The 18,526-nt window shown below is 41.8% G+C and overlaps 1 long non-coding RNA gene across 1 annotated transcript; it reads right to left on the reverse strand.

Annotated features, from left to right (window-relative positions):
- Window positions 1-2,289: 2,289 nt before the first annotated feature.
- LOC128752658 (uncharacterized) lies at window positions 2,290-3,066 on the reverse strand. The gene is made up of 3 exons (XR_008413693.1): window positions 2,978-3,066; window positions 2,647-2,893; window positions 2,290-2,511 (listed from the first exon to the last, which is right to left on the reverse strand). It is a non-coding gene; the product is annotated as an uncharacterized LOC128752658 (long non-coding RNA).
- Between the last annotated feature and the right edge of the window lie 15,460 nt (window positions 3,067-18,526).

Raw genomic sequence — 18,526 nt, forward strand, 5'->3', positions numbered from 1 at the left:
ATTAAAGAGAGTTATGCTCGGAGAGGAAGTGGGGCTGTTGATAGATATTTTGTTTGGGACGAAAATATGTGAATATTTTGAACACTAATTTGAAATGACGGCATTGTTTATCTTTGCTGCAACCACAGCAGCAACCAATGCTCATGAATATTTTAATACATTTTAAAAGGAAATATATATTTCTGCAGATATCCATCATCCAGTTATCGTGGTTGTTTTGGGTCTTGCAACTCTGAGCAAAACTTGCCTGCAGATTTAAGGCAGGAAAGGTTTCTTCATGAACAAGCCAGAGTTAGAGCTCTTACCCCGAATTACCTGCTACACGTGTCGTGCTGGAACCATGGAGCAGACACCGGAACTTGGAAGTTCTCGGTTTGGCTCTTTGTCAGTTTGGATCTCATATGTTTTAGCTCTCTTCCCAGCCACTTCCTGAGTTTCAGACAACTAAACTTGGACTTCTGTGGATCTACCCTGTATTTTGTGTGTGCGTGTGGGTGTGTTTATTTATTTATTTTTGCATTCATTTTTCTCAAGAGACAATTTAAAAATGTGAAGTTAGGTAACTGTATAAATAATGCCACTTGTCCACTTAAGTCTGATCCAAGGAATACAAACAAAAAATGCAGTTTATCACCCTTTTTTCCTCTCTACTCTGGATAATGAAATCATTTTATTTATTCAAACAATACGCCAGCTTGCTGCAACAACGCTACTAGGTCCCTACTGGGTTTACTATGCTATAAATCACCACCTTTACAATGGTTAACGTCGCCTCCGCTAATTGTAATGAATCTAATGAAAGCGAAGTCTCTACAGAGGATAGTTGCTGACCAGGCATGGCTCTAAGTGAGGGCTTCTTGCCTCCCGCGGAGTCGTAGGCTGAGGTTCTCTCTGATCTGGCAAGGTCGGTCCAGAGATCATGCCACCCGCTGTCACGGCACAAGGACAGGGACAGACTAGCAGAGCTGGGCCCTCATGGTGTCAGTCAAGCTTCTGGTTCAGACCCACAAGTTACAACTTGGCGAAGGGCGTACGAAGGATGGGAATGGATCTGCCCCCCCTCTCCCCTCCATCTGGTGCCTCATGCCTCCGTCAGGATGTCAGCCTGCTCATAGTAATGAAGGGTGTCATCAAGGTTACTGCCGGCTGGAACGCTGCCCGCCGTGCTCCCTCCCTCGTCCTCCCTCCACTCATCATTCAACATCAGGTGTAAACAGTCATAGAAGTTTATTGATGATGTGATGTTTTTATTGTAGCACGCTGATGTCAAATACAAAACAATCGACTGCATTTTTAATTTATTTGAAATTGAGACAATTTTGGATGTTGCATTTCTTGAACCGAAAGAAGCAACTCACTGTATTGTTTCTGCTGTTGAAGTCTGGAAGAGTATGGAATGAAAAAAAAAAAAAACGGATTAATGAGATAAATTACACACAAAATACATACATAAAATTAATCAGGATAGTTTGAACAACAGGGATCAGGTTTTGAGTAGGCAAAATATTTAAAACAATAACACTATAGAAACTAAATTTGAATTTTAAGTCAAAACTATTGTATGTCCACTCTTCACGCCTATTTTCAAATGTCAAAAATATCTCTGCAACAGTACAATTCTTATGTCAGACTGCTTTTATTATTTACCAGTTTCCATTGAGTAAAAGAGGTGACAAGTACATGTCAAATACAAATGAATAAATGTGAGCCTGTTTCTTTTTTTTCTTTGAACAAGTCTGATGACAGGCAAATTGTCTGAAATTGTGCGCTGAGTCAGCCGCACTGAAGTCGACTTGTCCTGCATCCCATTATTCGCACCAAAGCCTGATGTCATGTGACATATTGCATCCTGGGCGGCCATCTGGCTGACATCATTGTGGTGTCTGGTCAATATGAGGAAGGATCCCTCCATTTATGAAGAGTGACGGGGATATATATATATATATATATATACACACACACTTAGGTGTTTCCAGTAGTACTGGGCAATGGACAGTAATGGAGCTTCATGAAGCAGTGTCCTCATTTCCACAGTAAGTGGGAGGCTCTTTGTTTGACAATGATTATTTTTTCGAAGCCATAGATTTTGGTGCCATTTAGTGGCCCCTGAAATTGCTCCATCAGACCTTTACCAAACCAAAATGTATCTTTACAACACTTTTCAAAAATAAAGGGCGAGTGGAGATTCATGAAACACCGTCCTCATTTGACTCTGGCTCTTGTTTTCATGAGACGCGTATTAGGGGAAAGACACCTGTCAAGATATTCAATAGTGTTTTATTTCCGATGTTGAAGCATGAAAACAGTACAAGAAAACAGATGAAGATACATCAATTAATGTCATAATTCTGGATGATGGACCCAAGTGTTGGTCGGCAGAAGGCGCGGGAGACGAGGTTAAATTATAAAGATTTGTTGGAATGAACAAATGAATACAGACAAATAACTCGGAAACTAAGGACGCCAGGAACCAAAAGGCGGACCGGGAACAACACACGGAGCGGGGTGAATCTGGAAAACAAGAGGCGGATTAGAATCAACAACCTACTGCAGGAGTGGCCAACCAGTCCGAAGCCAAGAGCCACATTGTTTTACTGTGTTGCGCAAAAGAACCACATCCTACAAACGTGAGGCCGTAAGGCTCACCTGAACAGCTGGTCATGTGACTTAGCGGTTGTCATGGTTGGTTAAGGTTGCTGGTTCACGCCGAGCGTAGGTCTCTTGAGCATGCATTTCTTATAATTCGTTCATTTTACCGTGATCCTCCTGGAAATATCAAGCGGCGTAGATAGCCATGTGTGCACCATTTGACGTGGCTCATGCCACCAATAACGTGGCCCCGGTCTGTGTGTGTCAGTGATGCTGCAGACTGGAGCGTTTCATCTTCACGCCACTGAAATATACAGACTTCACCACCATCAACAATGAATCAGGTAAAACACATTGCACATAGACAATTCAGCGGAATAGCTCTTACTTTTTCGTCTTATTTCCGATATAAACAATCATCTGGGGAAAGAGCCACATGCGGCTCGGGAGCCGCGAGTTGGCCAGGCCTGACCTACTGTATAAATGGGAGAACAGAAAACACACACCCGGAGTTAAGCTCAACGTGGTTGTGGCACTAAACTGAAAGCTATAAACAGTCCACACGCGGACTGAATTGAGAGTAGGGAAGTAAACACGGGAGTAGCAAGAAAGAACAAAAGGCGGCGACAGACTAGGAATTGAGCGTGGAGGAAAAATCTGGAAAAGGTCATGGAGGTAAAGCGAACACACGGGAGTCTTGCAAGAGTTTTACCTTGACGAAGCAAGAAGCAAAATGGCAAACAGGACTGACGTTGACAGGTTTATATATCCAAGAGAAGTGAGGACTGATGAGGAGATTAATGCCAGCTGTGTTGCCAGTGAAGCTGGAGACAAAGCAGGAACAGGAAACAAAGGCAACAGGAGGTAACAAAATAAAAGCACAAGAGGAAAAATACAAAAAGGAACAGACAATAAAGTGCAGACATGACACTTAATGCATATTTTCAAAAGCACTGAATAAACAATTATGTGAGATGTGTAATATTTATGCAGAGCGAGGCCTAAATACCCATTTTTCTCAGCATACAACGGTTGAAGTGGGTGACACCATGTACGTTCACCCCCTGAGCCAGATGTGTTATTCAGGCAAGGATCTCTGTGACATTAATTTTCCTCACTCTGTCACTGCTGATGTATGGAGCCGCTGAATGAGCACGCACATGGAAACATTCTGACCTTGTGGGAAACTGATACGGTCAAACCGTCTCCAAACATGTGTGTACTGTACAGTGGGATAGGTGACACTACATGAAGCAGGAAGCTCGGATGCTGGAACAGGAGACCCGATTGCTTTGGAAAAATACTACTTTTTTAAATTTTTGTATCTATTAACTGACAGGCTTTAAGATGCTTGAAGTGCTTGTGATTGTCATTTGTGATCACTTAAAACCAGAAGAGACTCATAGGCACAACAGTAAGCTCTCATGTTAGTTACACCAGTATTTTGTAAAGTAACTGGGCTTCACTCGTGGTGCTGACGAGTGTACACTGTGAGCAAAGGCCAGTATATATATATACATATATATATTCAAGTTTTTATATCACCTTATTTAAACTGTAGCTCTTTTAATGTCTTGAACATATTTGTATAAGAAATTCAATTTCATAAGAATTTCAAATACATTCAGAGTAGTGGACACCCTGGTCATGGTCATAGAGTTAGTAACATCTCTGAACAAAGCAAACAGATGCTTTTGTTTGCTTTGTTCAGGGATTCCTCCATGTTTGTTGTTGTTGTTATCATCCTCGCTGCAACGTGTCTTGTGCATCAGTGTGATCAGTGGACCAGGAACTCCTGCACTTACAAAGGTTCTGTGTTGTCTGGAGAGCAAACTGTTCAATGAAATTGTATTATTTTTTGTTGATTAACTCAGCAAAGTCCCACCACTAATATATATATATATATATATATATATATATATATATATATATATATATATATATATATATATATATATATATAAAACCTTAAAGAGCACCTGCTTATGTCTCTCTTTTTTTTTTTTTTAAACATGACAGGATTTGCCGAACGAAATTCATTTGAAAGCGAAACGTGTCGACAAGCAAGCAGATGGCTGTCCCACTTCACAATGTCGATATTTGACACCTCAGGAGTGAGAATGCATTGACAGGAAGCTATAGTTACCACTTTATGTGCCAACATTTGGAATTATTTTTAAATATGAGAATAAAACCAGCCGGAGGTGAAATGACGCTCGTACATTCATGTCTTCTCCATAAACTGTAAAGACTGATCACTTTGAAAGCAGAAATGACCCCACCTGTAAGTAACAGATCGCACAGTTGTCCTGTATCTGGCCCCTGCCTGAGGAAAGCAAGCGTCTAGCCAGTCCTCATGTCATAGAATGAAATTCCTGTAATGAATCTCTGTGGGCAGCTTAATGTCTTCCTGAATCGGGATGGAATTTAAATTCGCACTCTCGAAGGCTTCCTCCAATGAAAGGTAAAAGGTGCAGAGGGCACGTACAGGACAAGGTGGTCTCTGATCATGGCTGCTTAACCTTGTCCGACAGCAAAGGGAATACACCGCTGTTGAGCTTTTAAAGATCCATTACTGTCACGGAGAGTTGTCTTTCTCGAGTCATGCGTGGGACCTCAGCGCGAAATAACGTGACAACCTTGGCTCTGCCGTTCGCCTCCAAAGATATTGAGTACAGGTCCAGAAATAAAGTGCCTTGCCATTAATCTCAAACGCTGTGGAAATGTAGCTCTGACTTTATGAATCGAGGGAAAGGAAGTGTTTGCAAGTAGGTGGAGTGTAGGCACTGAGTGAAGACAAACAAGGACAAGTTTCATGCATTATTTCTGCATGTCAATTTGCTAGTCGTCTGTGGTTCATAGATAGTATTATGATTGTTTGAATAAATAATGGGATCATGTGTCCTTTCTCTTGTGCTTTTATTTTGTTATTTCCTGTGTTCCTGTGTGTCGTTTCCTTTTCCTTGTTTTGCCCCAGCTTCACAGCAGCGCAGCTGGATCCAGTTCGCTGTTCAGACTCCACTGATTTCTACAACTGGGTGCCAGTCTGTGGTTCCAGATGGTTGCTTCGCAACCTCATGGTAAACCCTTCTTCCACCCTCCGTTCTCTCGTGCTCCTGTTTCATATTTCTAAATTCCGTGCATGCTTGATCTTCTTTCTGACACCTCCTTAGTTTGTTCTCCTTACTCCGATTTCTGTTTCTCGCTTCTCACTATTTGTGTGTGTGTGTGTGTGTGTGCGTTGTTTGACCCATCCTTTGTTTTTCCTCTCGTCATTGTTATTTCCTTGTGTGTGTGTATAGAACCACCACCGAGCGCTTTTAGTTTATTTGGCCATATGAGTTAATTTCCGAGTGTGTTTTCGTTCTCCCCGTTAGTTAGGCTTGATCTATAATTCCCCTCTTTTCTGTTCCAGGTTTCCCCCTGCCCTTCAGTGTATGTCTCGGTCCTTGTTCTGGATCCGGCGTCCTTGGTTCTCCGTTTCTGTTCTCGTGCCATTGTTAATAAACCTTGTTAAATCTACCCTCGATCTCCCGAGTCTTCTGTCAGTCCACAACAATTCGGCGATCGGGTCTGATCCCATAGAGAGTCATGACATTGAAAACAGATTGTGTCCATGTTTCTCTTGTCACACAATCTATGAGGGAGTAAAAAAGGGCTTTCACATCTTTGTCACGTTTAACAATCACTTCAGTGTGACTGACAACTAAATCCCACAGTTTTTTGTAAAAAGCTACACTTCTTCAGCCACTCATGCACTTAGTCTCAGTCTTATCCGGGCCCTTTCACCCTTGAGTAAGTATTTCAGAGATTCATTGCTTTGCTAATTAAATTTTTGCAAACCTGGAGGAACCCTGGGCAGCCATTATCTGCTAACAGCATTTTGAATAACCAAACCTGTCATTCTTCGGAGTCATTGTAAGGAGCCTATAGACATCACACCTTAATGTTGGAGCATAAAGCAGCATGTACAATGTGCAGGATTGCAAGGGAAGTAACACTCTGATGTTGTGCACAAACAGACATGGTTGTGATTAATGATACACTCAGAATTCATTTTTAACTGCCCAACTTCTTTGCATATAATATTGAGGTTTCCATCTTTAATTTTGATTATATGAAGAAGAACACCACTGAGACCCAGTGATTTATTGCCACTCACCGCGTCTATAACATCATTGGAATCACACACATTTTAGTCACATCACTTTAATGGCTCTAAATTTGATCATTTACAAGTCATGTGTACGTTGAACTTGTATTTTTGCGTTTAATTTCATCACTTTTCTTCTTTTGGTTCTCTTCTGGAAAATACTCAAGACAGCTTTTGTATCTGGACGCTAAATTATTCATTTATCAAAAGGAGTGATTCATCTTTTTACTCCCAACAACACAATTTAAATTGAATTTCTACCACACAAAATGTTGAGGTTATACATTTCCCACAAGAGTTTCCATCCTATTGCAAAGATCTTCAATGAAGTGCCTATAATCTTAGCAGTGATGAATTAAATGGTGCTGCTTTGGTATTGTCAGCACTACAATTACGTCGAAGCGAGGGCCTTGAATCTGGGTCAGAGATAGTGCCTTCCCCTTATTCTCTAACATATTGTAGATTGGGGGTAAAAAAAAATAAAAAATCACACCAGCCCTCATCTTAACTAGTATTGAAAAAACTGACCTGGCTGGAGGGGTCCGACATGAGACCATGTCTCAAGGCAGTCCGTTTTGAGACAAGACCAATTGCCATCAAAGTTAGTTTTGCACATTTGTTAATATCTCAATAAAGAAAAAAAAAACAGAACCAAATAACACGATCATAGACTCAATTGAGTGGCACAAACTTTACTCAGTCCACAAAGCTACGGAGGTTAAATGTTGACTCTGACTCAGTTACCCTGTCATCAACACTGGACACCTCTCCTTCCCCTTCACCAGCCTCTTTGACCACATTAAGGAAATAAGCCGAAGAGAAAGAATGAGTAACTAGCCTTGGGAAAAAGTGGCAGAAGATTTAATGCTTAAGAAGGAGGAATATTTCTTGAGTCTGTATGACTGGTTTAGTATGTCCTGAGGTGTTTCACTGTGACCTTAAAAGGAGAGGGATTTTTCAAGCGGGTGAAAGATGCTCCAAAACACATGCTGAAGTCACTGCAAATACATATGACAGTATGTCCTTTTTCTCCAGTGGAGTCATTTCTCAGTTTCATATGTTGATAACTGGTTTTGTCTTCGAACTATATGAAACATCCGTTCCTGTAATTTATCTCGATTTTCAAGGCAACCCCTTGAGGAGCAGGCGCTTCTCACTTCCATTCTCGGAGTAATTTCGTTCTGGTCAGCCATGGGCCACAACAAAATTTGACATTAGTGCGTCGGGCCCCGACGGTGGTCCGAAAAGATTGTGACCTTTTATTATAAAGCCTCTGTGAATCCAGATCATCGGCGTAGCTTTGGGATTTAGCGAGGTGGATTGATTTCAACCAGACGGCGGGAAGCACTCTTCTTAATGCTGGCACTGGAGTAATGTTTGACAGAGCTCCGGGCCTCTAAAGAAAGACCCTTCGCCTCAATTAGATGGATTCACAAGCCTGGGGCTTTAACCTCGGCTGAAGCACCATTTGTCTTCCTTCTCCCAGATTTTCGACAGTCTGAGGCAATCCACTAATGCCCACAGATTCTCCGCTGGCTCTTTGATGTTTACCTTTTTTATCTCACTCGTGTCAGACGTATGATTTTCCTTGTCTGCATTTTTAGTTAGTTTAGCCAATAATACCAACATCCTAGTCATTGCTAAGGGAGATCTTAAGATTCTCATCTACTATACTATTACTATTCTATTACTCAAAGAATGTTTACATGTCGATTAAATGTAAGTATTTGTACAGACAATAACAGCTGTTCAGTATATTCAGATGTGTATGAGGACTGTGACACAGCTGTAGTGGCAAGGATTCTAAGAAAGAGGTGGACTAGGGATCATCTCTTGTGGCTATTGCGATTGGCAGACGAGGATACGGAGGATTCTTCACAGACGATGACATTTGCAGATGATATAGTGATTTGCAGCGGGATTAAGGAGGAGACTGAAGAGGAATTAGGTTGGTGGAAGCAAGACAGGTTATATACGTGGATAAGAGGGAGGAAGATGAGGGAGCAGGTACAGGTCTAGATACAGGTGGAGCATTTGAGGCCAGTTATCCACAGTGGTCGAGGGACGTGAAGTCGTGAGCAGAGTTGCGCAGGTGGAGACGACTCTCAGAAGAGCTGGTGGCCAATTGAGAAATGCCTACGACTAAGACTTTTTTTTTTTTCCCTTGGAATTTGCCATCAATGCCAAATTTTACAAACTATGTTTAGTAGTGAAAACTAGCTATTATTTGGGTAAATTTACTAGAATAAAATTCGATTAACTAAGAGCCTCAAATCACTAAAGTCTTTGAGTAAGATGTGCGACTTGGAGAAGGAGACCAGACACACAGGCTGAAATGTTTCGTATTTACTTGTTTTATGTCGAATGAAACCACCTTCCACACAAGTCTAAAATGAAAGAGATTAAAAACTGATTCAATCTGCGGGTCAAAGTCCTATACAACCACTGAGAGGTAATTCTAAGGTGAATAAAAGAAACGGAGAAGCTATTGCCAAACCCCATTGGGGGGAACTGTGCCTGAATGCACTTGAAGATAATTGAGTAAGTGCTGGCCACCGCACGCGCAAATAAATGAAGCACTTTAAAAACGAGCCTCTCTGTTCAAGTCAATATGCTGGTCCTGGATCAGGGAGATCATCTGCAGCATTCTCATAATAACAGACTTTACAAGTTCCTGGTGTCACTTAGATGCTATTGGAGCAATCGGAGAAGTTATTTATTCGTTTTTTTTTTCTTGTCATCTTTCGCACAGAGAGATGTAACAAATACATTAAGACCATAAAACGTAACTGAGACAATACACCCAAGACAAGAGCTCAAATCTCAGGAACTATAGTCGAACTACAGTATATATGACAAAACAGTTCACAATGGCCTGATGAGGCTTCATGAAGCATCACTTTCAGTGGTCATTTGGTGGCTCTCTTGAAAATGTGTTTTTATTAAAACATTACTTCAAAGCCGAAGACTTTCAGAGCAGACAACGCTGTTTAGTGGGCTCAAAATGGGGACCGAGCTTCATGAAGCTTCATCCAGAAGCAGTGCTCGGCGTAAGCATGAGACTGGCTACCAGTTCTCTAATTCTCTATTTGCAGTTGCGGTTTCATTTCTGTTCTGCATGTTTGCGTTGCTACTCTCCTATGGCTGTACATGGCGTATACAGCTTGGCATATGCACCTCTATATTTTTATAATTTTTTGTGAGAGCACTACAAGGCCACATGCAAGCACTTGTGTAACATTGTGTGTTTACTTTTGAAAAGTCATTTAGCATTTTTTTTTTCTTTTGAAAATGGCATTGAAGAGAATCCGAGAGGGGGTCATTGTTTGCTTCACATAACCTTGTGTGATGAAAATTTGGTAAGGTACCACAGCTGAGTGCATTACCTACCGACTTTGAATAAAATAGATAGTGGCTTTAAATCGGATTTTTACTTCCCAGGAAAATAATCCACTTTGTAGCATCGGCTGACAGGACATGCTATTTTTTCTTCCAATATTGGCTAAGTGCAGGAAGATCAACATTTGCTTACGGCTGCGTTTTTTACTTTGTTGTGACAAGTAAAGTAAATGACTGCGAGGAAAACAATGATGACAGCGGTGACATTTTGGACTTGTCGCCAATTGCTTTAATAATTTAAGAGTCGTTTGTTCATTTTTCCTGCTACATCAATAGCTGCGTCGTCTCCCGTCTCCTTGAAAGGTCTCTAAACATGGCCACACAGTTAATGGTCCAATGTGAAGAATGAAGATGGGAAAAACATTCCATCAATCAAAAACTTAAGGCCATGAAGGCAACTGCAGCATCATTAAATTCACCTTTGGCTCTTTCACCCACTTCTTTCTTTTTTAACTGATTCAACTGTTCAATCCATCTTCAGCACACACAACTTTCCTGCCTTGCTGTTTCTCCTTCTTTATGTCCTTCCTCCCTCCATCATTCACTCTCTTACCCTATTACTCTCAGCCTAATCCAATTTTTTTCTTCTGAATTCACCTCTTCCTCACCTCCCCAGTTCCACCTTCTACTTCTTTCAGCCAGACTTTGATGATTGTGCTGACAGTCACTGCATGACAGTGCTTGTTGGCGCAGGTGTGTTGGTATTATACGTCACATAAACATGGACAACAACACAAATATCACAAATTACCGATGAATTTATCGCTCGCTAAATCCTTGGGCATATTTTCAAGCAAACATCCATCTTATTCCAAGATAGGTTGTAAAAAAATAAGGAGAAAGTGAGGAAAAAAGGAAAGTTCAAACTGGTTTCTCTGGTGAATATTGTGAGATATTCCAAGTGTAATTTGCAACTAAGGAGAATATTGGAGACAGCGTTACGACAACGATAGATCTTCAGACCAGGGGTCTCAAACTGATCCACAATAGTGCCGCAGTCGGTGCAGGTTTTCATTCCAACTAATGAAGAGGACACCTTTACACCAATCACGTGTCTGAAGGCTGGAATCAGTTGGTTGGTCTGGTGCTGCTAGTTGTCTAGATATAAATCAAGAAGTGACACAGCCTTTTCTGTTACGGTTCCTCCACTCTGGAACTGTCTGCCAGAAGAGATCACAACATGCACCGCCACCTTTAAAGCTCCGCTAAAAACTCACTTTTATATGCTTGTATTTATGTAATGTCGCCATCCTGTCCCTTCACTGAGCCTTTTCCTCTTCACAAAGAAACTTTCCAAGGACTGCTGTTTCTGACTCATTTTGCGAGCTTGTGGGTTACATTTTGGCTCTCAAGTGACTGAGAATCTGGTGATTTTTTGAAAAAAAAAAAGTTTTTTTCCAAAAAACGATAGTTCAAATTCAGATAATACATAAAGTGGAAATAATTATTTCTTTTGCGACCCGGTACCAATTGATGTACCAACCGCTGGGCCATTGAATTGACCACTGATTTAAAGGATAATACTGCATATAAATGAGAAACGAATATGACATGAGGAAGTGTCGTGATCAGACTAGTATGCGGAAGGCTTTAAGTTAGTACAGTGAACTGAGTCAAACAGTGGAATGAAGCGTAAATAACTACAGAAATGCTTAGAGTGAAACAGATTACTGGATAACATTTTTGCTTCAACATACAGTAAAAAAATATCTTATTTATGAGATGGCTCGATTGTTTTTGCTCATCATTTTTATCAGGTGTAGTGACCTGCAGTATTTTTTATAATATACACAAATGTAGCGAGTCTGAACGGCTGGTAGCTGGATGGACGGATGGCGATGGCAGTGGAAACCCGGCACTCGGTGGCAAAGCAAAGTTGCTGGTGTAAACCATACTGAAAATATGAGCAGTGTGACAGTAACATCACATCCTTCTCATCTATTGATGGTGTTTCACGCAGGTGAGTATAACTACACAAACACACCCCTGAAGTCTCAGAGCGCTCCTTGATTCCTTGTCAACATGCACCCTTGAGGACCACAAAGACATTATTTGAACAGGAGACGGGTTCGAACAGACAGTCTCCTCCTCCTGTATTGTGCAGCAATAGCAGATGGAAAATGCCATGGTGTTGTCTTCGACTCGTTAAACCACCCATTTGAGATGTCACAAAAAGATCCACACAGTTAGTCACCACACTATCTGTCATCTTCCTCTGTATGATCTCCGTCTCTCCTAGATGTGTCACTTATGTCTCAGCAGTCAGAGGGAGGTTCATTAGTGGCTCACCGCTGGTTCAGCACGGCCTAACAGACCTATAACAGACACAGATCAAGAAGTGTTGCTGGATCATCTGTGTGGCCTGTCGACTCTCAGTTGTTCTGTTATCTTCTTTTCTGCAGTGCCACGTGAATGCATTAGCAGCATTAACTGTAGAATATGCTAATTTGATCCAGAGATGCACCTCATCCACATGGATGATCACCACCGCCTCCCCACCTGCTACCACTTGCTCTTCTGATGCTCCAATGAATTCTGCTTCTCCACCTAAATTTTGTTTCCGTTGTCCACTTACATGCTGTTTGGAAGAGCAATAAAACACAATTATGGAACTGAAGAAGCAAGAATAAAGGTGCAAAGGTGTCTGAGCGAAGTGAACAAAAGGCTTGAGTCACTTTAATTCTGCATGAAGTTTCACCTCACACTGGGCCGACTTGTTTAGAGGGTTCAGGGTTCTGTCACAGCTTATAATTTCCTCTCATGTGATCTTTGTTGATTCATTTACTTCAAGTCAGTAGTTTAGTTTCAAAGTCGGACCATTTTAAAGAAGGTAAATGGTCTTGTCAACAAGAGGTTAGGGCAACATTAAACCATGACCAGCATTCCGGCATCATCGGAATTTACGGTCGCACAAGCAGCAACAGCAGCCGGTGCACTCTGCTCACCAAGGTCAGCATAATACTTCCCTGCTAAACAACATCCATCTCTTTTGCCGCATACCTGAAATGCAATTTTGCAGTATGCATTCCATTAAAATATTACAGCACATTTAGAGTAGAGCGCAGGTTATTTCCTCTCATGCTGACAAAAACAATTTCCCTCGCGGCTCTTAATGAGGATTGCAGGCATTCTGAAAAAAATGGCTCCAAATAGCTCATCACATCCTTGTATGAGGAATCAATGAGAAGCAGGTAACTGCCGACCTGAAGTTATGGCGACACAGAGGGTGTGGAGGGTTAGCAATATTGGAGCTTCCATTCACCAGGGAGGGGGAGATTGGATCGTTGATATTCGGTCGTCTGTTTAAAGAAAAGATAAATAGAATGGTCATCTGCATCTGTACGGTGGCAACCAGTATGAAGCCGGTCCATCATGAACGATTCCATAAGCCCTGGCCTTTGGGATCGTATTCATGTCAAGGTCTGGAAGATGCTACATATCATTTAGCAGACACTTGTTTTCCAAGTACCGTGGAGTGCAGCAAGGACCTTGTTTAAAGGGCCTCACTGGATTGTGACCCACCGCTTCCCATTCTTGTGTCCTTTTTAATACCGAGAGTTAACCAGCTGATGGACAATTACCAAGAAGGCAAAACCATGTTAAATGATGCAGAAGGAAGTGCAACAGTGGTGCGATATTTAGCCTGAAGCCACATGGCGTAATACACAGGAAACAATTTAGTCACCATCTGACTTACGACCTGCTCGACTTACGTCCACCCGTACTTACAACCACGTCCAGCAGATGCTTATTTTTTTGTATTCAATGTCTGGCACCACAGCACATAGCAACCTGGCATCGTGTATGACAGTTACAGAAGCACAGTATCCCAGCATCTCACTCTCATCTACCACTACAGTAGTACCTATAACCCTCGCGTAGGCTATTTTGAATGGCATTCGACTTACGTCCAATCTGACTTACGTCTGGTTGGTCTGAACCGACCCTGGTATTGAGAATTGCATGCAATAGTCGATGCAATAGTCAATCAATATTTGCAGTGTTGATTCTTCTTTTTCAAGACCTCTGCACTTCTCCTAGCCAAGGGCCCAAAATCTGAATGTTTTGTACCCTAAGCCATTTTGTTATGACCTTTGCTTTATGGCAAGGTGCTCCGTCATGCTGGAAAATCACTCTTCATCACCAAATAGCCCCTTGGATGGTTGGGAGAAGTTGCTCTTGAGGGACGTTCTGGTACCATTCTTTGTTCATCGCTGTGTTTTTAGGCAAGATTAGGCAAAAGGTAGCGCAAGAAAATTCTTTGTCCACTCGTGCGTGTCTGAGTTGCAAGATCGATGACTTCTCATCAAAAGTGTGCAGCACCACACTCGAACACGAATGAGACCTGTCGCCTGTGCCCCACAAGAGACTGTTTGAATGGGTGCTGGTCGAGAGCTACAGTAATTTCTGGACTCTAAGGGGCTTTTCACACATTGATTTTGTCTCCTGGCCTGAGTCTGATTCCCCCCCTACTGAACAGTCTCGCACCTCAGGTGATGTCTCTTTTTTTTCTTCACAGCTAGTGATTCTATGCACAAAATAGCTGGTTTGTGACGAAACAAGTCTCAGGGAGGTCCTCATCAACCGAAGCAAGCCGAACCTGTTTATGGCCACCATATTAATTGATGACTGAGCTCTGCAACGGCTGTTACAGAATGTGCTGTTTCACAGCCAAAAGTAAACATGAAAGAGTGTTATGATCAAGAAAATAGCTGAAACAAGCTGCATAATATGGATCGCCTTGCTTAATCCACACTACTCTCATAACAAGTTGTACGGAAGTGAGAGAGATCACTGATGATCGAGAACATTTTTTCAGTGAAGTAGAGGTCCAGATGTCAAAAATGATCAATGAATAGTAGTCTCAATGCTGGACCCTGTTTTCAAAACTACTTTAGAAGTGATCCTCATGCATTTTTAAGCTGGGTGCACCACTGACCTCTCTGACAGCACCACTGCACCCACGCCTTATAGACCACAGTGCGCTGGCGTATCTATGAACAAGATCAATTTTCTTTCTTAAATTTAGTGGGAGTGGCTAATATTCTGGTGCACTCTACAGTCCTGAAATTACGGTATCTTCAAGTGACTTGGGTCCTATGTCAAATGAGGGACATGTTCCGACTTTCGTTCCACCTTCCGGGCGCAGACACTGGGATTAGCAATGTGATGCTGCTCCCATGAAATTGCATATGATTTTGTTTCACATGCTCTATAAAGCAGCTCAAACTACCGTGTGTTCCTGTCATATTTACATGTACGGTATCGTCACTGAGGGGTAGTGTCACATGAGTTGCAACACACAGTATACCAGGTGAGATCAACTGTCACTGAATGTTGAGAAGAGAGCGTCCAACTCTCCTCTTGCTTGGGACATTTGGGAAAGAAGAGGAAACACTGGAAGGGGAAGTTTTAACTCCATTGAGTCAACATGTAGCACAGAGGGCTGACTTCGGCGTCAACATAGAACGAGTAAGAATACGTTGGCTTGTACTAAATGAAACTGAGCAGTTGGTCTGAAATCTGGAGACACAACTGAGTGAAAAATGCAAGGCACTGAAGCACACCTCCTTAAATGAATCCTGGTTTTAGAGTGTGTCACTGGGAAATGACTGCGTGACAGTCGCTGTATGAGTTCCTCTGTGGGAGGAGTGTGTTACTTTTGCATTGACATGCGGAGGCTTAGTGTAAAATTCCCCTAAATGTGAATGATAAACCTACTGGGAGATTATAAAGATTTAATTTTCTGCAATAATAATCACTTTTAAACACTCATTACCAGTTGATAAAGAATGCTTGCAGCAGAATTGTTCCGTGAATAGTAACATTATTTTACTGTTGTCTTGAATGGCCGCATCATTCCTAAATGGTCCAATGTTATAGCTGTCTTCGGGGGCAAGGGAGATGCTGAGAAGTTATTTAAAGGGAGGTCAAGACAGTGGTCAGGATTCCCACAGGGAGCTCGATGATGACGGTGTGTTGACAGATGGCGGGGGACCCAGTAACTTAAAGCATGACTGTCATGACAGGGCCAACCATTTAAGATCTGACCGGCTGACAGGCTGTGTCATACCAGCAGGCAGGCTCAGTCAAACAAGAGGGACGCGCTGGACGACGGATGGAGGAGACAATGACGCATTGAAAAACAGATGAACAAACCTGGTGGAGACAATTTTACAACTCAGTGAATATGACACACAATATTTTGACCATATAGAGGCAGAATCCAATGAGTTTAATATTGCATGGGGGTAAAGCTCCCACGACAATTCAAAGGGAATTAAACATTTTTTAAAAGTGGCAAATTAAAGCAAGAAAGTAGAAGAGAATATTTTAATCATAATATAGTGGTGGATGCTGAATTCATTTTCTATTTTAACAGAGTGTGCCAACACCAGCGCAGGTCTTACATAATCAGTCTCTAATGTATTCAGCATCAATGTGTGTCTTTTGTAACCACTTGCAGCAGATGTTGTCAAAACTCTTTTCCGAAGCCCAAAGAAGAGCACTCCTCAAATACTGTGTTACAGTCCGAGGAAACAAAGCCATTAGGAATGGAATAGTCATGGCAGTAATGGTAATGGTACGATCACTGCTGTAGTCGAGGCGACCCAACCAATGACAGTGGGACAAGAATGAGCCCAAGATCAAAGTGTAAATTAGAGACGACATTTGCCATGGTTTATCCAAATATTTTGACAGAACACCAACAAAGTTTGATTCAAATATGTTAGTTATCCTGTTTACAAATGGACGACTGGACGGAGTTCCGATGATGCTGTAAATATCCACAAAACAAACGTGGTCTTGAGTACGAAAACATTTGCAGTGGTATCTTCGGCGTCTGATCTAACTGTCTGCAAAGCATTTTGAAAAGTTCTTAAAGGGTTTCACTGACAATTTAAGGAACTGCTGTTACCGGGACAGATGACTATATTTTGGAGCTGTTCCACAATACCATTAGGATTCTCTGCAAGCTCACTGCCATCGTGCTCACATTAGACTTTGGCTGACTTTTGTTTTGCTTTAAATTATCAGTCAAGCGACAAACACTCAGTCCCAAATATGTTGTGCAAAATTTGTTTTCTGTTCATAATGTATGTATTCAACACAGACTCACTGATGTCAAACTCACTCGTGCCACGATTTTAAACACGAGGACCAAACTGTTTATGCCTGCAATTCTTTTACAGGAGGTAAATAAATGGAACTATTGTTCAATTACTGGAGGCAAATTTTAGCATCTTTGTATTTGTGCCAAAAACCTGAACTGCAAAGCTTCAACAAATGAATGACAGTGTCAAAGATTAGATACAGTACTTACGCCAGTGGTGTCCAACCAGTCCTCAAAGGGCCACAGCGGACACAGGCTTTTGTTCCAACCAATGAAGAGGACACCTTCTCACCAGTCAGGTGTCTACAGGCTGTCGCCCCTCCCGCATCAGTATGCGCCAACTAGCTCATATGATCCCCTGTGTCTGATCTGTTGGCAAAATGACTCCAAGTTTTGAGCGGATGCGAGTGAAATCTGGTTGAAAATGAGGAAAGGAACAGATGATGATGTTTTGGTGGAGTTTTGCGCTTTGCTTACCCAGTGCTTCACAGAGGTCTGCGCTCTCTGACTGCCATTTGTTTGTCCCTGTGTCTTAAAAACCTGCATGTAAATAAACAGCTCAAACAATACATTTTAATCATTGTGGCTCATTATATTGATGCACATTGTACAGTAAGTTTAGCTCACGTTTGGACTATTACTGCTATAGATTTTTAGAAAATTTGAGGCATTGAAATTGGACATATTTGACTGTCGGCCGTATAATCTGATTTCAGATGGAGTGCGACATGAATCTGTGAAATAGTATGCTTTTCTTTCCTTCTTCTTCTGTTCTTTTTTTGAGAAAAAAATCTCTCTTCGTTGTAAGGTATAGTCTTGAACTCTCTATGTCCCTGTAGGCAGAGGCAGGTTGTAAGAGGCAGTAGATTGAGCAAAAGATCAATTTATATCCCATCAAAACTCTGGTGCATTAATGGATTCACCACAGAGCCAAATGAAACCTTGGAGGTAAACAAAATTAAATGTGCCCTGTTTACTGCACGACTGCGACATGCTCCACTCCGCCAGTCAGTGACAATTTCAGGCAATTTCAAGTGACAGTTCTAGCACAGAACAATCTGGTGAGTTTAGTGAGCAGTCAAAGAGCATTATGGAGCATCAGGTCCGCTCTCACTGTGTGGTTGATCCAAACAAACACAATGTCACGCATCCAATTTCTACGACTACTTTCCCGCTGAACTCACAACGAGCCCTTGGAGACTGCGTCAGAATTCTAAAATAGGGGTAATAGTATTGTCGACTGCGGGTTGTCGGGTTAGATCTACAGTCAG

This window comes from Synchiropus splendidus, chromosome 1, assembly GCF_027744825.2.
Source record: "Synchiropus splendidus isolate RoL2022-P1 chromosome 1, RoL_Sspl_1.0, whole genome shotgun sequence".
Classification (NCBI taxonomy): Eukaryota; Metazoa; Chordata; class Actinopteri; order Syngnathiformes; family Callionymidae; genus Synchiropus; species Synchiropus splendidus.